Source organism: Lagenorhynchus albirostris, chromosome 11 (assembly GCF_949774975.1).
Source record: "Lagenorhynchus albirostris chromosome 11, mLagAlb1.1, whole genome shotgun sequence".
In the NCBI taxonomy this organism is placed as follows: Eukaryota; Metazoa; Chordata; class Mammalia; order Artiodactyla; family Delphinidae; genus Lagenorhynchus; species Lagenorhynchus albirostris.
In genome coordinates, this window is record NC_083105.1 from 100144383 (window position 1) to 100150979 (window position 6597).

A 6597-nucleotide genomic window follows, 5' to 3' on the forward strand; every position below is an offset into this window, starting at 1 on the left:
GAGAATTCATAATTCTGTACTTGCTGTTGGATTAAGGGCAACAACTGAAAGCAGAGATTATCAAAATGAATGAGAGAGAGAGAGAAAGAGATCCAACCATATACTAGTGACTGGAAAAATACACCTAAAACAGTATCAGTCCAAAAGACTGAAAACAAAGAGTGGGCAAGAGAGAAGATAGATCATTCTAATTCCAAAAGAATGTTGAGCAGCAATATTAATATTAGACAAAATGGAATTTATGGCAAAAAAATAAGGAAAGAGAGAGACACCATATAGTAAAAAGTGAGTCATCTGCCAGGATGATGTAGCAACCATGACTTTGCATACACTGAGCAACATGGCTTCAAATGATACAAAAGGGGGAAACTGATCATTTCATACAAATAATAGGAGATTTTTAACATTCTTCCAATAGAAAATGATGAATTGTAAAAGAAAACCTTGTAAGACTATAGAATATTTGAAGAAAATATATGTAAATTTATTTAACAGCTTTATACAGAACCACCACACACAATAAATAAAGATTATAATTGATTTTCATGTTAACATGGAACATTTGCAGACTTGACCATGTCACAAAGAAGATTTTAACAATTTTCCAAGAATTTATATCATACATGTTTTCTGATCACTATGCAATTAAATTCCATACCTACAAGCCAGGGAAAGAGGTTTTTGTTTTGTTTTGTTGTTTTGTCTTTTTTTGTTTTTGTTTTTAGTAAGTGGAGAAAAAAGCATGTCTGGTAGCTTAAAAATGTTCTCCTAAATAACTTTTGGGTTCAAGAAGAAATCATAAAGTCCAAAATAATTTAAACTAAGAAAAAAGGAAAGGATTACATAAACACATGTGATGCAGTTAGCGTAGACTTATAAGGTTCAATTAAGACCTAAATTTAATTTATAAAGAAAGAAAGGTGAAAAGTAAATGAGTCTACAGTCAACCCAAGAAGCAAGGGGGGTAAAAAACAGGTAGACCCTAAAAAGAGAAGGAAGGAAAAGATAAGGGTGAGCTAGAAAACTAACAATACAAAAGATCGATAAAATTAAAATTTGATTTTTTGAATAAAAGAAAAAGGTCTAGTATGCATAATAAAGAAAAAGGCACGAAAAAACAATACCAAGAACAAAAAGGGGAACAGAACTGTATTGCCTTAGAAGGGAGATTAAACAGATCGTAAGAGAAAATGATACATTTATGCAAATAAAATTGAAAATTAAGAAGAAAGGATTAAGATTTTTTTTTTTTACAATGGAATAAAGGGAGAATGAATACCAGGGTGAAATTAGCAATCTCAGCCATACTTTCTAGGCCTAGTTTATTAAGTTTCTAAAAAATTCGTTAAGTCAACGATAAATTTTATTGAATGTTTTTTCTTCATCCCTTGAGAAAAGCATACAGTTTTACCCTTTACATTCAGATGGCGGCACAGCATAATAAGAAGAACCTGGATCTCTGAGATGTCCCAAACGGACTGGATTTCTTGAGCATGAAAAATAAATTTCTATCTTGTTTAATCCCCTGCCATTTAGTCGTTTGTGTTACTCTCGGCCAAGCCTAATCCTAACTGATAGGAAAAAGGAACACGTCAACCTAGTAAAGAATATTTATTAAAATATATTACAAAATCGCATCTAGTGGCAAAGTAATGTGAGCTGGGCCCCTGGAGTTTTGCCTTGCAGGGGTCCTGAGGAGTGAAACTCAGTAAGCACCCGTGTCCAAGTCAGGAGGAAACAGAACCGCTCACTCTAACTGCTTCTTTTCAGTACCAGAAGTCTTAGCTAATACAATCAGATAAAGAATTTAAAAGCAAAAGGAAAACGGTCTTTATTAGCACATGATGTGATAGTCTTAAGAAATGTTGTAGATAAACTTTTGGAATGAATAAGAGTGATCACTAAGCTGGATGTAAGACCAAGAAACAAATCAGTAGCCTTCCTTAATCACCAGTCTTAGACGATTAGGAATGTAAGTTTTTAAAAATGTCTTATTCACAAAACTGAAGAAGGTGCTTGTGGAGAAGCAGATGGAATATTATTGAAGGAAATGATAAAAGACATGGTATATTAATTAGGATGCTTTCACATGCAAGTAACACATGCCAACCAGAAATGTCTTAACTATGAGAATATTTATTATTTGGTGTAACAAGAAGTCCAGCACAGGCAGGTGCAGGTTAGTCCTGCAACGCAAAGACGTCATCAGACGCTCAGTATCTTTCCATCTTTCTGCGGCAGGGCTTCTACCCTCAGATTTGTCCTCTTATGGCTGTAGGTTGGTTGTATTAGCTACAGTCTACGTGTAAAGTCCCCTTCGTACAGCCTCCTTCTGAAGGAAGTAAAAGAAGTATCTCTTCACACATCCGTGTTTATCAAACTGTTCTCGTAGAATGTCACCTCTAGTCGCACTCCCCGGGATTAAGTTGTGAGGTCATGCCTACCGGCAAGGGAGGCTGAGAAAACATCTCATATTTTCAGTCTCTATCGTGGGAAGTGTGTTCTTCCAGTAAGAAAGGGGGTGGGGTGGAGCAGGTTACTGAGGAAGAGGCCACCCCCAAATAAACGGACGGAGAGACCTGATAGCATTACAGCTCCTCCAATTTAAGTCTATGAATTCAGGGCAATTACAATCAAAATGGAAATGAGTTTTTTTCCCAGACACTTGAAAAGCTTATACAAAAATTAATATGGGAGGAAAAAAAGGGCCAAGAATAGCTCAGACAATTTTGGAAGGGAACAAAATTGGGGACACGTGCCCAACTAGAGATCGAAATACCTTGTAAAACCATAATAACTAAAGGTGAGAACACTTATGACAACACCCACTTCACAAAACTGTTACAAGAATCACGTTATAAGGCCTACGTGAAAAAGGCTTTGTTGACTGTAAAATGCTGTCTAGATGTGAGATGGTACAGAGGACAAAGGTGTATATTGCATCTCTGAGCTACAACGCTTCCTCCAGCAGTAAAATTAATGACATCGACTTCTTTACTCCCTACCTGCCATAAATTCTTCCTGTGAGTGGGCTCAAAGGAGGGTAAGAAAGAAGCACGAAATCTCCCAGTTGGAGGGAATCTTGGAGGCTATTATTTCAGTCTCCCACTCAGCGGAGGAATCCTATCTACAAATTCCGGCCCCAGGTGGCCATCCTGTCTTGGCTTGAACACTTTCTGTGATGGAAGGGTTACTCCCTCTCAAAGCATCTCGGTCCTCGGGCAGGCAGCAGTGACAGTTAGAGATGGAGCTGAAATCAGACTCCCTCCAACCTTTTTCCACTTGTCTTAGTTCAACCTTCGGGAACAACACAAAACGAATTCACTCCCTTCCACCCTTGACAGCAAATCAAGGGTTTGAGAAGGCCATCAGGGCCTTTCCCTGGGATAAACATTCTCAGCTTTTTAACTGTCCCTCTAAGACCTTTCCCTAAACAGGCTGGCCTCCCTGGGGTGCCCACTCCTTGGTCAATATCCTTTTCAAAGCTGGTGGTACCTCCCTGCCACCGCCTCCAAATGGAAACAGCTTAAATGTCCACAAATGAGTCACTTTAAACAAATTAAGGCATATGCATATGATAATGGATGGTGTGACTATTAAAACTGTGTTTTCAAAGAATATATAATGAGTTGGGGGGAGGAATTCAGGATATGATGTTAATTTCAAAAAAAAAAATTTCCCTCCATATTCCTCCGTCTCACACAAAAAAAGACTTGAAGGACACATACCAAAACGATACCAGTAGTTATCACTAAATGGTGACAGTTAGATCATTTTTGTTTTCTTTTTTTCACCTTTCTACATTTGTAGGTTTTCTACCATGACTATACTTTTCTTTTGTAATAATAAAAACAAAATTACAGAGGCTGACAAAGCTGAATGTGAAGGAGAAACATGGTGACTGGAACAAACCCGGATGCTCTGATGCGGGCAGCCAACGGGGTGCTCACCATCGTGGTGTGGCCATGACAAGCATTAGTTTTTGGGAACCATGTCAGAAATTTGTCAGAAAATTGAGCTTTCTGTTAACTAAAATCCTCAAGACTTTTTTTTTCACATGAACTCTCGTCAATAGTTTGAATAACTGAGTCTTTTTTTTTTTTTAATCAAAACGAAAATCTTTCATTTTCCTCCATTAAATTCCATGTGTTTGTTTTGGCTCCTTGCTTAGCAAACCATATCCTGTTTCTGCCATGCTGTGTATTACTTATACGTTTCCATTTTGTGTCAGCCCTCATTTGTATGTTGGCCTACCGTTCACGTCATTGAAAGATATTTAACAGAACCGGTCCCCACAGAAGGACCAGAGGCATCTTGTACTGTACACCTTTCTTTGGATGACTTGGCTCAATCATTCAGTGCTTTCTGGATACAGTGGGTTGCCTAGTTGTGCCTTTACCCAGCTGGACATCATCTCTTCCTTATCTATTCATCTTACCATGAGAAACTTTGCCCAAATCCCTGCTGAAAGATTCAGTACCTCTGGGACAACCTGGTGATTTTTGATAACCTTTCAAGAAAAAGAATATGAAATGATGTTAGTATGATGTGGTTTGTTGTACACAAACTTGTGCTGGCTTTTTGAGATTTCTGCTTCCTTTTTGCAGCGATTTCAATCTAACTCTTTAATAACCCAGGTTAAGGTTTGCTGGGGATCAAAGTTAAACTCAATGGTGCAAACCTTCCGGAAGCTACATATTCCCCCTTTTGATAACTCGGACCGTTTCCCATCACTAATCCTTTGGCATCACTCCTGAGATCCCTGAAAGATTACCGACAACGGTTCCGTGATGAAACCTACAAGTTCTGTCATCCCCGGCGATGAGATTTGTCAGGACCTGGAGACCTGAGCTTATTTAAAGAGGCCAGGTATTTACTTCCTGCAGAGCTTCACACCTAGGGCTGTAGTTTCCTTTTAACCATGTTGAAGATCCTTCTTGGAGATAGAGGAGATGACAGCTACTTAGGAGTGGAGCAACTCTGCTTTGTATCTGTCATCTTCTAGCGTAACACCGTCTGCCCCTGGCCCTTCCCTATTCTCCCAGGTCAAAGCACGCTCACACAGAGCTCTGTTAGCTGTTCTGGAGCATTTTTTTGCAAGTCTCAGCTAGATTCTGAGCCCCAGCCTTGCTAACACGATGGCTGCAAACCCATGACACTCTTTGCCGTTCTCCTCTTGTTCTGTGCTCCTCCCTTGCGCTGTTATAAAGGCTCTTGGAGAACCTGAGGCTGCTGGAGGGCTTCCTTCGCTGGCTCTGGGTCTTCCCTTTGCTCCATTGCGTGGGAGATTGTACTGTCAGCATTTAATTTCGGGAAGAATTTTTTTTTAAGTTGAAGGATAGTTGATTTACAATGCTGTGTTAGTTTCAGGTGTACAGTTTCAAGTGATTCAGTTATAATATATATATGTATATATATACATATATGTATTCTTTTTCAGATGCTTTTCCATTATAGTTTATTATAAGATATTGAATACAGTTCCCTGTGCTATGCAATAGGACCTTGTTGTTTATTTATTTTATATACAGCAGTGTGTATCTGCTAATCCCAAACTCCTAATTTATCCTTCCGGATTCCCTTTCCCCTTTGGTAATCATAAATTTGTTTTCTATGTCTGTGAGTCTATTTCTGTTTTATAAATAAGTTCACTTGTATCATTATTTTAGATTCCACGTATAAGTGTATATCATATGATATTTGTCTTTCTCTGACTTACATCACTTAGTGTGAAAATCTCTAGGCCCATCCATGTTGCTGCAAACGGCATTATTTCATTCTTTTTTATATATATACAGTAGTATTCCACTGTACATACATCTTCTTTATCCATTCACCTGTCGATGGATTTTTAGACTGCAGGAAGAATGTTTCTTTAATACATCCTCTGTCCTCTTACCTTTAAACAACAAAACACCAACATAATAAAATAAAACACAATAACAACGGCAACCAAACAGCTCCCCTTTAGGCATACTTCTCATCACGGATGCAAACGAGGTCTGATAGATAAGACGCTGGAAGGGGCATTTAGGCTCCTCGTGGTGCATTTTCTTAGAAAAACATATGACAGATGATGAAAAATGTTGCTTAACTTGCTTCAAATACGAATGTGGAGGAGCTATTCTTTCCTGTGTATTGTGCAGTGGGAAAGAGGGGAGAGGAGTGATGGAGAAACAAGGGAAATTAGTATTGAGTACCAACCACGTGGTTTCATTTAATCTTCATATCAATCCTGGAAGCACCGTCCCAATTTTAATGGTGGAAAAAAATGAAGCTCAGGCTTAAGGAACTTGAAATAACTTTGTTTGTGGTCCAGAAGGTAGAGCCAAGGGTTGAACTCAGAATCAGTGTGATTCTGCCGTTCATGCTTTTTTCTACGTAACAGGTTGTAGGTAAGCAGCTCACAGGACAATCCAGTCCAGAGATGTGTGTTTTTGGACCACCCTGTATTTTAAAATTTTTGAATATATTGCCAACATTCACAATGTAGGAGATTTTACATCAAATTCCAGATTTCCAGCTTCTTTTGAAAATCTCTGGACCCACGTTTCTCCCCATGGTGACCACTGGCCAAGCTGAATCATGGCGATCCCT